The 17,883-nt window shown below is 44.4% G+C and overlaps 2 pseudogenes; both read left to right on the forward strand.

Moving 5' to 3' along the window:
• Positions 1–3,617: 3,617 nt before the first annotated feature.
• Positions 3,618–4,547, forward strand: LOC137154852 (olfactory receptor 5G3-like; annotated as a pseudogene).
• Positions 4,548–9,242: 4,695 nt separating this feature from the next.
• On the forward strand, positions 9,243–12,463 carry LOC137154853 (olfactory receptor 5G9-like; annotated as a pseudogene).
• The last annotated feature ends 5,420 nt before the right edge of the window (positions 12,464–17,883 follow it).

Consider the following 17,883-nt stretch of genomic DNA (forward strand, 5'->3'; position numbering starts at 1 on the left):
GGTATTGACACTTTAAAGGAACGAATGAATGCTATTATCCCTCTGAATACATGAGACCTGAGACTGTTTAGATACATGTTATGCCAGCAGTGTGTTGGGGTAATGAGTGTGTCAAGCCTGATGTGAGTTACAGTATAGTGGGCCCTCTGTCAGGTAGCACTGAGGGTCTTCCAGGTCACATGGACATACTCTACTCACCAGTAGAGAGCAGTGGTGCTTGCCAAGCACCAGACAATATATTAACCTCGCCAAATTACTTTATCTGAACTAATTACAACTCACAACATATCTGTCATGCAGGTATCACTGCTCCTCATCTTCATAGACACAAAGATTAGAAAGCCAGAAGGAACCACTGTGATCATCCAGTTCAGCTTTTGAGACAGGGCAGCATAGTGGCCTGGATTCTGTTCCTGGCCCTTCTGCTTTGGGCAAGTAATTTCACTGCTCTGTGCCTTGGTTTCCCCATCTGTAAAATGAGGATAATGATCCTGACTGCCTCTGTAAAGTGCTTGGAGATCCAGGGGTGAAAAACTAAATAGACAGATAGATGTATGATCCAGATATTACTAAGGCTTTTCCTGAAGCCACAGAGGGAGTTAACGTCAGACCCAAGATTAGAACTCACGTATTCCTTCGGCCCACATCTGTGTTCTCACCACTAGCCCACTATACATCATACAAAGTATGAGAAATGCACTAACTTGATTCACCTCTATTCAGATAGACATATTGCTTTTGAAAGAGTGATAAAGGGAAGCAATGAAGCTTGATAAGTTTATGAACATTATTATATTCCAGGGTTGCCTGTGATAGCCAGGGGCTGGACTCAGTGACCCAAGAAAAGTCCCTTCTAGTCCTAGGTTCCTAGGGAAGGGGATAAACTTCCCCTCAACTGTAGTAATTTCAAATGAAAATGCATCTGAGTACAATTAATTTCCATCCCCACATACAGGAAGATTATTGCACTCACCTGAATGCACACCTGAACTCTCCAAAACCTCTGGGAGTGGCATCCAAAGTCACAATCTGCCAGCATAAAATCTCTTCTCCACGGGTGCAGTCTGAGAGAGAGCTGCCAAATTACAGGAAAATTGGTAAATTAAGAAGTATTTTTAATTGATTTTTTTAATTATTTAATTATTACTTTTGTTCCAGATTACTCACTAGTGAAGGGAGATAATTCATCATTCTGAAACAGGAAGTTCTAACTTTGTTTCCTCTGATTGTAAAATGATTTATTTTATTCAAACAGTTCATCCATGCATCCTCTGACTGCCTGCAAAATTAAAAAGTGCATCATGATGGGTGATGGAGTGACAGCTACATTTTCATTTTAAGACTGATTTTTCTCCCAATCCTTTAAAAAAACACGCCAGCGGGAAGTGTACTGAAATCTGGTGTGTTAGTTCTAGATCCAACGCAGAATTTTTCTGAAAAAAAAACAAACAAAATATATCAGACAAGGGATTTCTGAGTTATGACACCCTTGTTTTTTTTGACGCTTTGTAGCAAGAGAAAAAACTCAAACCAGAGTGGATTGAGATAAGATCAACTTTAACCAAGTCCTCCTAATATAATAATAATAAGATCTAGTGGCTGGCACCCAAATTTAGTCAATCAATGTGAAATTATAAAAAGTGTTAGTATTTTCTTTAATAAGGGAACATCAGTTCTACTGAGCTCAATGTAAGGTGACCAGCAGATTGCTGCGTAGCTCAGGGTTCTTTTTAAAAAAAGGGAGTAAGAATCTAGCTCTTTCCTTTGCAACTACGCAGCTCAGGGTCCCATTGCACTAGGCACTGTACCCACAGGTAAAGAAAAGGCTCCTAGGGTGATCTAGGGCATGGAGGGTCTATCTTACAGGAGGATGCTAAAAGAGTTTGATTTGTTTAGCATAGCAAAACAAAGGTTGAGAGGGCATCTGACTTCTCTGTAAATACACACTTTCGAGCTACACAGAGCACTTCTTTCCATCTGGGACACCTTGAAGAAGAGCTCCATAGAGGAGGAAAGCTTGTCTGTTTCATCATCAGAAGGTGGTCCAATAAAAGATACCACCTCCCCCAGTTTGTCTCTCTCATATCATGGGACCAACACGGCTGCAACAAGACTGCAAATGACTATAAATACATCAGGGGGGAAACACCTGAGATGGAAAAGAGCTGTTTAAACTAAAGGACAATGGTGGCCCAAGAACAAATGGGGATAAACTGGCAATGAATACATTTAGACTGGAATTTAAGATAAAGTTTCTTTCCACCTGAGAAGAGAGGTTCTGGAATAACCTCCCAATAGGAGTAGCAGGCGCCAACAACCAAATATGAAACTGTGACGTTCCGCTCTGCAATCTGGACTGGTATATCGCAGTGTCACCCCAATCCCCCACTCCTGGAGCCTGTCTTGTATTTGCCCTGCCATGTGAACCACCATTCCTGGGTTAGTTCACTTGCAGCCTCTTGCAGATCAGTGGCTCCTGTTTTAGTGAGTGAGCACTTCTGGCCAGTCACTCATGGGATTATGCAATGGTGTGACCTCCCAGCCAACATCCCCAGTCCCAGATGCAACCCTAGGAACTGCCGTCTTACAGAGTTCAGTGCTGCCCACTGGACTCTGCAAACTAATTGGTAAGTCAATTGATCAAAGAAATTGATATGAACTAGCTCTGTCACTCTAAATGACGTCTCTACACACACTCAATCCACATGCACTGCTTTAGATAAAACAAACAAATAAGTTTATTAAATTCAGGAAGATTTTAAATTATTATAAACCAGAATAATATGAGTCAGACTGAGCAGGAAGAAATAAAACAAATCGTATGTTAAACTAAACTTATCTTTTCAGTAGCCTTTCAGTCTTTGATGTTATCTTACCACAGGCTGGCTGACCTGACTCCTTCAGCCAGCCTTTCCTTCCCACCCCTTTGGGCAGTCTGTCAGTTGCTTGATGTTGCCTCGTAGATGGATTACAAGGGAGAGCTCAAGAGACAAAAATGCCTCTGCCCTTAGCATGTTTCCTCGTCACCCCTTGGGTCAGGTGATCAGCCATGTCCGGCAATGGGTCTGATTTCCTCCACTTGAGTCAAATAAGCGTCGCCTCATCAGGTGCTCAGGCTAGACTATTGTTCCTGTGTGCATGCCTCTGCAAGGAGTGAACCCTCACTTTGCTTTGTGTTTGCCTGGATCTATTCAAGCCATGTGAGACACACATTTGGGAATATTACATAGCAGAGTTCCATATTTCTACATATGTCTGACATTGCAGGAGACATGCTACCATACCAACAATATTCAGTGTGTCATGAGCATTCCAAAAACACCTTACATGACATACTTTGCATTAGACACTACACAGTTACACTGTAAGGGTGAACATGACTGATACCCAAATCACACCATAAGCATGTACGTGGGTGTACAGCATGTCACAGGAACTTGAATTTCTAAATGGATTTATATGATAGGCCTTCCTGTGATAGCGGGGCCTAGACTCAGTGTCCTATGGTCCTATGAAAAGGCAAGCCCTGCCACTCTAGAACTCCCAGTAGCTGTCGGCAGCAGTTTCCCATTGCATCATATGTCTCTCCTCTACTTTTCTGTGCAGGATTGGAAGAAATGGCCAGGGAAATCTGCACTGAGGTGAGCGAGTTCATTCTTGTGGGATTCACAGATCATCTGGAGCTGCAGGTCCCCATCTTCATGGTGTTCCTGGTGATCTATGTCATCACCCTGGAGGGGAATCTCGGGATGATCCTGTTAATCAGAATCAATCCCTGACTTCACACCCCTATGTACTGTTTCCTCAGCAATTTGTCCTTCATAGATGTCTGCTATTCCAAGATGTTGGTAAATGTTATAGCAAAGAGGAAAACCATTTCATTTGCTGGAGGTGCAGCACAGGTGTGTTTTTTTGGCCTCTTTGTGGCTATCGAGTGTCACCTCCTGGCCACAATGGCATATGATCACTATGTGGCCATCGCTAACCTCCTGCTCTATTCAACCATCATGTCACAGAGAATCTGTGCCCAGCTGGTGGCTGTCCCCTATGTTATTGGGCTTGTGAATGCCGTGACACACTCAAGCTTTACTTTCCACTTGAGTTTCTGCAACTCCAGTGTGATCCGCCACTTCTTCTGTTATATCCCTGCCATGATCTCACTCTCCTGGTCCGACACCCACATCTATAAGTTGGTGCTTTTTGCCCTGTCCTTTGTGCTTGGCACATTGAGTGGCCTTATTGTCCTCATCTCCTACATATACATCCTCTCTTCCATCCTGAGGATCCACTCTACCAAGGGCAGGTGCAAAGCCTTCTCCACCTGCACCTCCCACTTGACGGCCGTCACCATCTTCTTTGGAATCCTCTTCTTTATATATGTGCACTATAGCTCCAGCTTCTTGAGAGATCAGGACAAGGTGGTCTCCGTGTTCTACACAGTGGTTATCCCCATGCTGAGCCCCCTCATCTACAGCCTGAAAAACAGGGAGATGAAGGACGCCCTGTGGAGAGTGATGGAAAGGAAAATGCTGCCTTTTGGAACGTAATGTTATGCTAGGCATCACCCCATGACACCACTACACATCATCATCAAAGTTATTTTTCTTAGTGTGAGAGCCAATGTTTAGTCTTGGGAAGATGTACTATTCTTAGTTGTTGCTATGAAAGGTTCTGTGTAGAGGTTGCAATCCTTAAAGAGGGACATATGGCAGCAGCAGGAGAGGTGACTCAGTTCTTGAGACAGATTTGCTTTCTGGGAACTAGACATTGGTTTTGGGCTGAGATTGATGAAAGAAGGGTTTGCCTTGCAGATTGTTTGACCCCCTCTGTTCCAGGACTATATATGCTTAAATAAAACAAGTTATATTTAGAATACACCCAGAAATCACTGATTTATCCTCCATTGAGAAACCAACTTTTAATGTCCCAAACTTCTGCTACTGCTCACCACTACACTCTCCTGCCGACATAGCTACCGCTGCTCGTTTAGGTGGCTTTATTATGTCGGCAGGAGAGTTCTCCCCCATCAACATAACATGGTTACACAAGGCTCTTACAGCGGCACAGCTGTACTGATACAGCTGATACAATACCTTACTTGGTAGCTTTGCTTCAAAGATACACCCACAAACTCACTTCTATTTATATTGCAATTGTTTATTAACTAAAAGTCCTGTATACGTTACTTAAAGTTTAAGCTTAACACACAAGTTTGTGCCAGCTTTTCTTTGTTACCTCCCTGTATTTGCCCATATCTCATTTTGAATACTACACTCCAAGTGTTGGAGAGCCAGGAAAGTACTCCTTAACAGTCCCAGTACAAAGTATTCATGTATCTTTTCTCTGACCAGTTTTATATTCACTAGGACCAAAAGTGACATAAACTGTTGAAAGGTATTTTGGGATATATGCCTTGACATAAGTGAGTAAAAAGAAGCATAATATAATTTAACTACAAATTTAACATATACATATATATAGACTATTAATATAATATATGCTACAAATTAATATCCAGTGCAACACTACATATATTTGCTAACAGTGCCTTGAGTCCTTTCCTCTCCTATGGACTGGGTGCCGCAGGCTGGATTATATCTCCCATGATGCACCATGGAATCCTCTCTGGAGTCCCATGACCACAGTGCACCTTGGGAGATGTAGTCTGGCCTGTAAGCCCAGTCCATTAGAGAGAATGGGGGCATGAAGCATCTGAATTACAGCTCCCATAAGACACAGCAGCAGCTAAGGCAGAGGTGGATTAATGTCTCACCAAAACAAAACCACATTTCTAAAGCAAATTTTTTCAGAACTTTTCATTCCACAAAACATTCTGACATTTTGACTTTTCATCCTAATTTGTGAGAAAAACAAATGGTGAAATATCAGAATTTCCCCTGGAACAGAAAGTCCATTTTCCGATCAGCTCTGGTAATTAAATGATCATATACTATGCTCCCAAAATTATGCTGGCCTTTTAGTCTGCCATATTGTGTAGCAAATGTAATGAGTGCTATCATGGTTAACAGTGAGGGTTTAACTCCAGGACCACCAGATCTAAATGCGTAAACCTCTATCACTTGAGTAAAGCAGTAAACCTCTATCGGGTAGCTGTAGTAGGTTGGTATGCTTTGAGGACCAACCTCTAGAAGGGAACACAGAGCAAACACTGAACAGTGGGTTACACAAAACATTCCCTAGTTTGCTCAGTAATATCACTTTCAGGTCTCTTTCAGCAGTTACTCTTGGAAAGCAGGCGTTTATCCCTGGAACAAACACAGACAAGAATCTGCAAATCCCCGAGATGCACAAGAAGCCAAAGCCATCTCTGTGGCCAGCCTGCACCTCCTCATCTGCTCTGTGGCTGCTTCTCCCGACATTTGATTCCTGGACCGGACGATTATAGTGATTCTGCTCTACCAGGGTCTCCTCTGTCATGCTACTCCCAAGAATTCCCTTTACCAGGATGGGTTGTGGACATTTCACAGCATGGAAGAAGCATAGTTAAAGAAGATGAATATTCCTGCTCTTTCCCCACCTTCTCCCTGCATGCAGGCACTGAGCTCTCCATCGGATATGGGGCATGGGAGATGATGCTGTGGGGATAGCTGACCTTACACCTCGCTCACAGAAAAGTGCAGTGCATGAGACTAAGAGTTCCCTCTGTGTATAGTATGGTGTACTAAATTGTGTTAAAATTATATGTGAGCACTTTAAATGCTCAGAGGTTTTCCTGGTCTTGCTTGCAGTCAAGGGGGCTCTATGGGGAAGCGTGTGATCTGGGTCTTTCAACAATCGGAAGAACATAAGAATAGCCTTGCTCGGTCAGACCAATGATCCATCTAGCCCTGTATCCTGTCTTCTGAGAGTGGCCAATGCCAGCTGCTTCAGAGGCACTGAACAGAACAGGGCATTTAGTGAGTGATCCGTCCCTTGTCATCTAGTCCCAGCATCTGGCAGTCAGAGATTTAGGAACACCCAGAGCATGGGGTTGTGTCACTGATCATCTTGGCTATTAGCCATTGATGGACGTATCCGCCATAAACTTATTTAATTCTTTTTTTGAGCCTAGTTATAATTTTGGTCTTCACACCATCCCCTGGCAAGGAGTTCCACAGGTTGCTGGTGTACTATGCAAAGTAGTGCCTCCTTTCATTTGTGTTAAATCCACTGCCTATTAATTTCATTGGACGACCCCTGGTTCTTGTGTTATATGAAGGGGTAAATAACACTTCCTTATTCACTTTCTCCACAACATTTATGATTTTATAGACTTCTATCATATCCCCCATTAGTCACCTCTTTTCCAAGCTGAACAGTCCCAGTCTTTTCAATCTCTCCTCATATGGAAACTGTTCCAAGTCCTTAATCATTTTTGTTGCCCTTCTCTGTATTTTTTCCAATTCTAATATATTTTTTAGATGGGGGTGACCAGAACTGCCCGCAGTATTCAGGCTGTGGGCATACCATGTATTTATATAATGGCATTATAATATTTTCTGTTTCATTATCAATCCCTTTCCTAATAGTTCTTAACAGTCTGTTAAGGTTTTTTTTGACTGACATTGCATGCTGAGCAACTGTTTTCAGAGAACATTCCAGAATGACTCCATGAACCCTTCCTTGAGTAGTAATTTAGCTACTACTTGAGCTAATTTAGACCTCATCATTTTGTATGTATAGTTGGGATTATGTTTTCCAATATGCATTACTCTACATTTATCAGCAATGAATTTCAGCTATCATTTCCTTTCCCAGTCACCCAGTTTTGTGAGATACCTTTGTAACTCTTCACAGTCAGTTTTATACTAAACTATCTTGCGTAATTTTGTTTCATCTGCAAACTTTGCTACCTCATAGTTTATCCCTTTTCCAGATCATTTCTGAATAGATTGAACAGCACTGGTCCCAGTACAGATCCTTGGGGGCCCTGCTATTTACTATTTACCACTCTCCACTGTGAAAACTGACCATTTATTCCTACACTTTGTCTCCTATTTTTTTTAACCAGTTACTGATCCGTGAGAGGACCTTCCTTCTTACCCCATGACAACCTAATTTGCTTAAGAGCCTTTCGTGAGGGACCTTCCAAAGACTTTCTGAAAGTCCAAGTACATTATATCTACTGGATCACCCTTGTCCACAAGCTTGTTGGCACCCTCAAAGAATTCTAATAGATTGGTGAGGCATGATTTCCCTTTACAAAAGCCGAGTTGACTTTTCCCCCAACATATCATGTTCATCTATGTGCCTGATAATTCTGTTCTCTAATATAGTTTCAACCAATTTGCCTGGTACTGAAGTTAGGCTTACTGGCCTGTAATTGCCAGGATCGTCTCTTAAAGTTTATTGAAAAATAAGTATTATATTAGCTATCCACCAGTCATCTGGTACAAAGAATGATTTAAGCAATAGGTTACATACCACAGTTAGTAGTTCTGCAATTGGAGTTCCTTTAGAACCCTTGGATGAATACCATCTGATCCTGGTGATTTATTACTGTTTAATTTATCAATTTGTTCCAAAACATCCTCTGTTGACAACTCAGTTTGGGACAGTTCCTCAGATCTGTCACCTAAAAAGAATGGCTCAGGTGTGGGAATCTCCCTCACATCCTCAGTGGCGAAGATCGATGCAAATAATTCATTTAGCTTGTCTGCCATGACCTTGTCTTCCTTGAGTGCTTCTTTAGCATCTCGATCATCCAGTGGACCCAATGACTGTTTGGCAGGCTTCCTGCTTCTGATGAACTTGAAAAAAAATGCTGTTAGTTTTTGTGTCTTTTGATAGTTGCTCTGAAGATTCTTTTTTGCCTGCCTAATTATACTTTTACACTTGACTTGCCACGGTTTATGTTCCTTTCTATTTTCCTCAGTAGGATTTGAGTTCCAATTTTTAAAAGGTTTTTGGGGCTTTTTTTTTTTTGGTCTCTAACTGCTTCTTTTACTTTGTTGTTTAGCCACGGTGGTATTTTTTGGATCTCTTTCTGGTTTTTGTTTTGATTTTTTTTGGGGAGGAGGGAGGGAGGGGGCAGTTATACATATAGTTGGAGCATCTGTTATGGTGTTTTTGCTTTCAGGCATTTCGCTTTTGTGACTGTTCCTTTTGCAAAAGTCTGCCAGCCTAGAGCAAGGTGGGGTGAGTTATGCCGCTGTTTTAGAGAGCAGCCTGCTTTGTCTCTTTCTGGTTTTGGTTCTTGTGTGCTAGGCTTCTGGATTTTAAATTGCTCTCTATGGTAAGCAATGTATCTGATGGAGTGAGTTTGTCAGGTTTGAAATGAGAACTGTTTGCAAAGAACAAGAGGGGGCCTTTTGCCAAGGGGCTTTTTTGTCACAAACACATTCTAGCACTACTCAATAGAGTTAGCCAAAACGTGGGCTTTCCAGCACATTGGAATTTCCTTTCACAAAGACCCATATAGTCCTACTTTTTGCATCATTTAATTTTAAATGAAAACACATGTGTGCAATTAATGTGTAGCTCAGAAAAATATCAACATGCGTGGTAATTGCTTTTTCTGTGCAAACATGGTCCCCTGGGGTGTGAGATACTTCAGGGCTCAGAGCCCAAAGTCACATATAAACTCCCAAGTCATACAACCCTGGAATCGTGCTGCTGCTGCTTAGCTCTTCAAGCTAATTGCAGGATGGGGGGAGCTGACAGGAATTGACTCAATCCTAGCTCATCCCCAGCTATTCAGTAGGGAAAGGGCTCCCCTTTCAGAAGGAAGTAACAGACAAAGAGGATTGTTGGCCAATCCCATCTTTAAGCATTAGAGCAGAAGTTGCTGAGCCATTGCCGGTCTCAAAATAAGCAATCGAGAGGGAAAACAAAGTAGCCAGTGGATTCTAGTTGGCAAGTAGAATTTGGCTTTTACTGTGCAGTGCAGTTCAATTAATGAAAACAGAGGTCAGGTACCATAGTGTTGGGCATGGAGTAAAAACCTAGATTGAAGAAAGCAATTTGAATACTCATGAATAAGGAATAAGATGACCCAAAATTAGGGCAGTCCTACCTTGGTGCTTTTATTTGAGAAAATAAACACCCTGCGGATTTGTCCCTGTTTAACAAGTTCCAACATTTATTCTTCTCGGTGCTCTCAGGATCAGTCCTTTTCTATTTACAAACCTAATGAAGGCATCTGTCCCAGCTCAGTTCTGGCTGCTTTGTGCATCATAACCCACTACAAAGACCCCACGGTCAGAGTTCAGCCAGGGAATTCTGTGGCTGAAGTGTAACACAGGTTTGGGCCTGGTGAGCAATGTCAGAGCAATAACAACTTTAATGGGAGAGGGTGAAAATGCTGACTGGTAAGATGAGCAGAAAAGACCTGAGGGCAGGTAGGTTATGAAAGGCTGCGTGAACAGATTCCATCTTATGATTGTGACATAGAATCATAGAAATGTAGGGCTGGAAGGGACTTTGAGAGGTCATCTAGTCCAGCCCCCTGACCTAAAGCGGGACCAAGTAAACCTAGACCATCGCTGACAAGCATTTGCCCAATCTGTTTTTAGAAACCTCCAGTGATGACAATTCCACAGTCTCCATTGGAAACCTGTTCCAGTGCTTAACCATCCATATAGTTAGAAAGTTTTTCTTAATATCTAACCTGAATCTTCTTTGCTGCAGATTAAGCCGATTACTCCTCGTCCTACCTTCAGTGGACCTGGCGAACAATTGATCCCCATCCTCTCTATAACAGCCTTCAACACATTTGAAGACTGTTATCAGGTCCCCGCTCAGTCTCCTTTTCTCAAGATTAAACATCTCCAGAAACTGTCTGCTGCTCGGGGTATTAACACTGCAATGCTATTTTCAGCTACAATCTGGCCACCAGAACCAAGCTCTTCCTCAGGTACAGGCAGACAGACTTACAGCCTGTACTGAACAGCATAAAAGCAACATGTCATTGCTTTGCATGTCTGCAATTCTAAAATGAAGGTCTGTCCCATAGAATCAGGTCAGGGGGAGGGAACCCCCCACATCCCAGAATTCCTGCATTTATGAGGGTTTTTCCCTACACCTGTCTTGCTAACATCTCCTCTTATCTGGTCTTGAATCTCTGCAGGGTGAGGGCTCTGACCAGCTGCCCAAAGATTTTTGTCTCTGGCCGGTTGCTCTGGCTGTTAAAGAGTGTTTCCTAATGCTATACAAGTCCTTTTGGGTCTCATTCCAAGTCACTGGTTCTTCCTCTTATCCACTTCTCTGTCCATTAATAATCCCCCTCCCTTCACTTCTATAATTCCACTGAATTGATTTCTGCAGAGAATGAGATCATAGCTTAAAATCAAATTAGTTATTTAGGTCGGGGGCCTACGAAGGCAAGTGTGCCTAGGGCCTACGAAGAAGGTCTTAAAACAGCCCTGGTTACGTGGCCATCTGTAACCCTCTGCTCTACATGGCCATCATGTCCCAGAGGATCTGTTCCCTTCTAGTATCTCAGTCATACCTGGCTGGGACCATCAACTCTGTGGTACACACAGCAAGCATTTTTAGACTATCCTTCTGCAGCTCCAACATCACTGACCACTTTTTCTGTGACATCTCTCTAGACACTCATGTCCATGAGATGCTGCTCTTTGTATTCGCTGGCTTCATTGTGATAAGCACCTTCCTAAGCATCCTTATCTCTTACATGTACATCCTGTCCTCTTTCCTGAGGATCCACTCCACCGAGGGCAGGCGCAAACCCTTCTCCACCTGTGCCACCCCCCTGACGGCCATCAATGCGCTCTACGGGACACCGCTTTTCATGTATTTACAGCCCAGTTCTAGCCACTCTCTGGACCAACAAAAAGAACTCTCAGCATTTTATGGTGTAGGGATCCCCATTTGAACCCCCGATCTACAACCTCAGGAACAAAGAGGTGAAGGACACCCTAGGGAAAGTGATGGGAATTAAAAACACTGGGTCGTGTACATATTATTTTGCCACGTCATATCTGGACATAAGATTAATACACCAATACATCTATCTTTTTAGATATTTATGCCACAGCCACCGGCGCCAGGCTATTAATAAAAAGGGGTGCAAGTTTTGAAAGCAAGCAAAGGCTAAAGTTTTTTGTTCATGTCTTGCCTGCAGAATCTAGTCTAGACGATGATGCAATGCAATAAGCATAGAGGAACAGATAATAATAATAATACCTAGCTCTTGTATAGCATTTTACATCAGTATATCTTAAAACACTTTCCAATCTTTAATGATTTTATCCTCATGACAGCCCTGTAATTTAGCACTGTCATCCCCATTTTACAGCAGAAGAAACCAAAGCACTAAGTGGTTACGCAACTGGCTCAAGGTCACACAGGAAGTCTATAGCAGGGCGGGGAGTTGTACCTAGGTCTTACAAGTCCTAAGCCCTAACAGTGGATCAGCCGGCCTCTCCGTACTGCAACGAATGCAACGCCAGATTTGATTCAATTGCAGTCCACCCTCTTCCCACAGGACGCTGACCCCTAGGGCTGGGGCAGAGAGGCCTACTTCTGTGTCAGGAGTGACCCTACAGCTCCTTTTTGAAATTTAACTGAGTATTCAGTAATTCCAGGCCTGTTTTGAATTGGCCCCAGCTGCTGAGGCCTCTGGTTCATTTTCCTGAACAAAATGGCCAAATGTAGGTGAGGAGCTGGCAGCCCAAGGAAGTGCACAGAGGGGAGAGATGTCAAGGCAGAGGGTAGCACAAGGGATTGGGCACCTTTAAACTGCCTCATTGCCCAAAGTCACCCAGGAAGCCTATGGCAAAACGGAATTGAAATGGCATCTCCCAGCACCTATGACCCATAACCATCATTGCATTTTAGCCCCCCTCCCCCGCCCTTTCCATGCAGATACAACACTGGAATGATCATATCACATTGATAAGTTATTTAGAACATTTATACTTAATTCATGTGCCTTGGAAACAGTATGGCCTACAGGCCAGTGCTTAGGACTACAACTCTGGAGACCTGGTTTCTAGTTCTTGCTCTGGGCAACCTGGGGTAAAAGAGCATCCCCTTTTGTGCCTCAGTTTCCCCATCTGTAAACTAGGGATAATGATACTGACCTCTTTGGAAAGCACTTTGCAATCTATTGATGAAACAGGGCTCATCCCATGAGCTGCTTTGGAGTTGTAGCTATGATCCTCTGGGTGTAGGAAAGGAAGTGATACAAGAAATAGGTATTATTATTACCCTAGCTCAGTGTTTTCAGTGGAAAATTGGACCCTGGGCCAGAAGCTGCATCTAACGTCAGCTATGCTCCTGGTGGTTAGGTGGGGGTGGGAGAACAGAGAAGGGGTCTCAGACATTCAGGTCCTGAAATAAAAGAACATAAGAATGGCCATAACGGGTCAAACCAATGGACCATCTAGCCTAGTATCCTGTGTTCCAGCAGTGGCCAATGCCAAGTGCTTCAAAGGAAATGAACAGAACAGGCAATCATCAAATGATTCATACCCTGCTATCTAGTCCCAGCATCTGGCAGTCAGAGGCTTAAGGACACCCAGAGCATGGAGTTACATACGCAATCATCTTCGCTAAATGGCCATTGATGGACCTATCCTCCATGAATTTATCTAATTGGTTTTTTTAATCCAGTTACAGTTCTGACCTTCACAACATCCCCTGGCAATGAGTTCCACAGGTTGACTGTGCATTGTATGAAGTACTTCCTTTTGTTTGTGTTAAATCTACTGCTTATTAATTTCATTGGTTGACCCCTGGTTCTTGTGTTATGTGAAGGGGTAAATAACACTTCCTTATTCACTTTCTCCACACCAGTCAATATTTATAGACCTCTATCATATCCCCCCTCAGTCGCCTCTTTTCGAAGCTGAATAGTCCCAGTCTTTTTAATCTCTCTGTGTATAGAAGCTGTTCCACACCCTCAATCATTTTTGTTGCCCTTCTCTGTACCCGTTCCAATTCTAATGTATCTTTTTTGAGATAGAGTGACCAGAACTGCACGCAGAATTCGAGGTGTGAGTGTATCATGGATTTATATAATGGCACTGTGATATTTTCTGTTTTATTATCTATCCATTTCTTAATGACTCCAAACATTTCTGTTAGCTCTCTTGACTGCTGCAGCACATTGACCAGATGATTTCCATAATGACTCCAAGAAAGAAAAGCGCTATAATAAAAAAATCACAGCTGTTTTCAGAGAACATTTATACCCCATTTCTCTGATTTTTAGCTTCCCTTTTCAATATGATCTATTTTTCCTCATGGAAGGACACATTATGGAAATCTCCCCAACACCGGTAAAAGGAGACATATAACCGCAATAAATCACTGCTGGTTGTGCATTAACTGTATAAGGACCTACACATACAGCGTCAGCTATAGGCTCACTTGATGGATGGTTGGAGGACAGGCATGTTGGAACAATTTTTATAGTAGGAGTGCTGAAAGCCATTGAACAAAACAGTAAATCATCAAAAATGAGAGTCCTGTAGCACCTTAAAGACAAACAAATTTCTGCAGGCATAAGCTTTCGTGGGCTGCATGCATCTAACGAAGTGGGTTGCAGCCCACGAAAGCTTATGCCCGCAGAAATTTGTTAGTCTTTAAGATGCTACAGGTGTGAAGGGAAAAGAAGATGGGGTCTCTGCTCCTGCTGAGAACTGGTTTTTAGTAATGGCTGTAAAAGCATGAGATGAAAAGTGCCTTTCTAGCAGAAGTTTAAATCTTAGAATGTTAGAGGTTAACAAGATAGTTATGGAACCTAGACGCCAGCAGGGATGGAATGCACAGAAAGACCTTGTAACTTAGATAAGGAAAGTTGAAAATGCTGTGCTGGGAAAATTCCTGGATGGGTAGTTTTTTTAGTGTGTATGACCATGGAAGCTGTGACGTATTAAGATTTGTGTGGAACTATATAAGCTGTTAGAATTTAGTTTAAGCTGTCGTTCCTTACATTTGAAGGGACCACCTTCTTTACGTAAAGAATAAACTCTGATTTTGCTAATCTGTTATTTGGCTAATTCTGGACCATCCGCCAGGCAACGGACATGTTAGTAAGGATCCCTGAGTTTGGATTCTTCCACAAGGACTCTCGTTGTTTTTGCTGTATACAGACTAACACGGCTACCCCTCTGGAACAGTAAATCACGTATATATTGGAAATCATATATTTGGTTGTTATTTCTACTTCAGGGCAGGGTGTGCTACCACACCCCCAGCACACCTAGTTCCGGCACCCCTACTGAAGGAACTTTGTTTTACCATCTTGGGCTTTCTTTGCACAAGTGGCCTCACAATATATTTTATTATAAATGTTACTGTAGCCTCATCTGAGATCAGGGCCCCGTTGTACTGGGTGCTGCACATGTAGCAAGAGACACTCCCTGTCCTAAAGAACTTGGTTCCACACAAGGAGGATAAAGGCAGGGTTATTCTCCCCATTGTACCCAAATCACAGTGAGTCTATGACGGAAACCAAATGTCCCACATGCCCAGTCCAGAGTCTTAATCACACAACCCTGCATCCTCTCCCAGCACAACTTTTGAGCTGTCCAGCCTCCTAGCTGTAAGGGGGCCCAGCCAGCACTGCAGAAGAGACTGATTGAGTTAACGCCAACCCTGGGAACGTCCACAGATAGATTTCCGTACTGCGCTTCAGCCAACGCCCCACCAGGTGGCATCGCAGCATCACACACAGTGGCATCCACTGATTGAAAAATAACAGACCCAAGGATTCCAAGCAATGCAGAGTGGGGCCCACAACTCTCGCTGCTGTCTCTGGGTGTGGTGGTGTGATCGCTGCCAGAAGCACACACTTGGACCAGGGACAAGGCTTGCGGTTAGTGGCGGGCCTGGGAACTGCCAGATGGTCCCGTGTGCGTAGTCAGTGGAACTTCAGCAACCCCAGAATGCACATCAGAGCCTCCCTTTCAAAGCCAAAGGGGGGGGGGGGCTCCCCTCCTGCCCACATGGCTCTGTCTGATCCCTCCCCATTCTCCCCATGGGCAGGGACTGACAGCTGCTGGTCAGCCACACGCCGCACGAGAACTGGGGCCCACTCTCTGCACCGGCTGCCTGGCTGTTTCCTTTGCAGACTCCTGCTGAGCATGGCAGAGTAGTCGGCTGGGGCGTGTGCTGCTGAGCAGCCGGAGAACAAGCCACTGTGTGCTGAGTGTGACCTGGCTGCATTGGCCGCAGGCCGCACAGGCTGGGAACGTAGCACCAAGGACTGTCCCACCTGAACCAAGATTGCTGGCAGCTCCGGGGGGCCAGGGCGGCTAGCCAGTGTGGCGCACCAACCTTTAAGGGCTGAGTGCATGGGCTGGACTGGGAGGTCTCTCGAGGTCCCTTCCAGCCCTACATTTCTATGACTGTATTAGGGGTATTGCAGGAGTGCTCAGGCACGGACTAGGGTCCCTAGAGTCCAAACCAGTCCCTGAGAACTAAGGCCGGAGTGTTCCAAGGGAGTAAGACGAGGGTTGGTCAAGTGTCAGGACCGGCTCGGGGGCAGTCTGACCTAGTGGTCAGAGCAGGAGCCAGGTGGCAGGTCGGGTCTGGGTACCAGGAGACGGGCCGGAGGGCAGACTGGGTGTCAGGCTCCAGGTGCAAGCTGAGTCAGGATATTAGGAGGTCGGAGTTATGCAGCAGGAGCCACTAGTGCAGGTGAGACAATCCTACGCAAGAAAAACCCCAGCTGCCCAGACCAACTTCCTGTGCCTCTGCCTGGTTTAAATAGAAGCAAGGGCCCAATCAAGACCCTTGGAGTTTTGCCAGAAAGACAGAACACACTGGCTCCTAAGTGGACTGAGGTTCGAGACCCATGGCTCCCAACATTAGGGCAACAGAGGGTCCAGCTGGCATTTGCCCACGCACAGGCTGTCTCTCCAGGCACAGGATGTGGGAAGGCTCTGGGATGGCCCCTTGCAGGTGTGATGCCAGAGAGGCCTGTGGTCATGAGGCATCCACCTCAGGCTGCAGTGGGTAGCGGGCACGCAGATTTAACAGCCACACACAAAAATACATGCACCTACCACAAACCAACAAAAAGCTGCATGCGTGCACAACAACTAACAGGCCTGACAGCCCAATGCATACATATTCACTTACCCGACAAACCATACAAACACACCGGATGAAGGCAGCCCAGCACAAAGCAGCAGACAGACACAACACCCCTACATAAATCCAGAGGCACACCCAACACAAAGTCACATGCAGACACAATATCACAACACAACCACCTACCGATGTAATGCGCCAGGACAGGCCCACACACCGACAGTTAAAACCAGACACAAACATACACGCAGCCAGACAACAAACACTCAAGCAGAGGTAACAGCTCAGCACAAACAAACAGGCAGACAGCCTACCTGCAACACACACACACACACAAACAAATCTAGAGGCATCACAGCCCCAAACCAGCACAATACCACAAACCACAAAAATGTTGATACTGAAATACACATACCATAGACACCGAGTATTATGTCCTAGCTGGACTTTCCAAAGTGATCATGCCAGGCCAAACAGATGCCAGCAGTGACACATTTGCTGCTCGGGTTCCTTTTCAACTGCTCCGATTCCCCAAATTCTATCAGATTTCTCTCCTTTGCAATCACTTTGCAGGCTCCCTGGCCTTATCCCACCTCCCTTGCTGTATGGATTTCTGCATCCCTGCCCTGGGCTTCTGCATCTGTTACCATTGCTTTTCCCTTATTCTCCTGGCCCCACAGAAGATCATTCCCATCTCCAGAGAACTATGAGGCTTGATGCTTTCACAGCCGATGTCAGGACAAACCTGTTCTTGGGCCGTCACAAAGCTGGTGGCCCATGAAGGGTTGAAGATCTGACAGGTACAGCAGAAGGAGAGAGAAAAGAGAAGGGAAACAGAGACAGAGAGCAGTGTAGTGGGGAAGAGGTACCAGGATA

The sequence above is a fragment of the Emydura macquarii genome, unplaced genomic scaffold (genome assembly GCF_026122565.2).
Source record: "Emydura macquarii macquarii isolate MOO-44397 ecotype Brisbane River unplaced genomic scaffold, CSIRO-AGI_Emac_v2 contig_1305, whole genome shotgun sequence".
NCBI lineage: Eukaryota > Metazoa > Chordata > Testudines > Chelidae > Emydura > Emydura macquarii.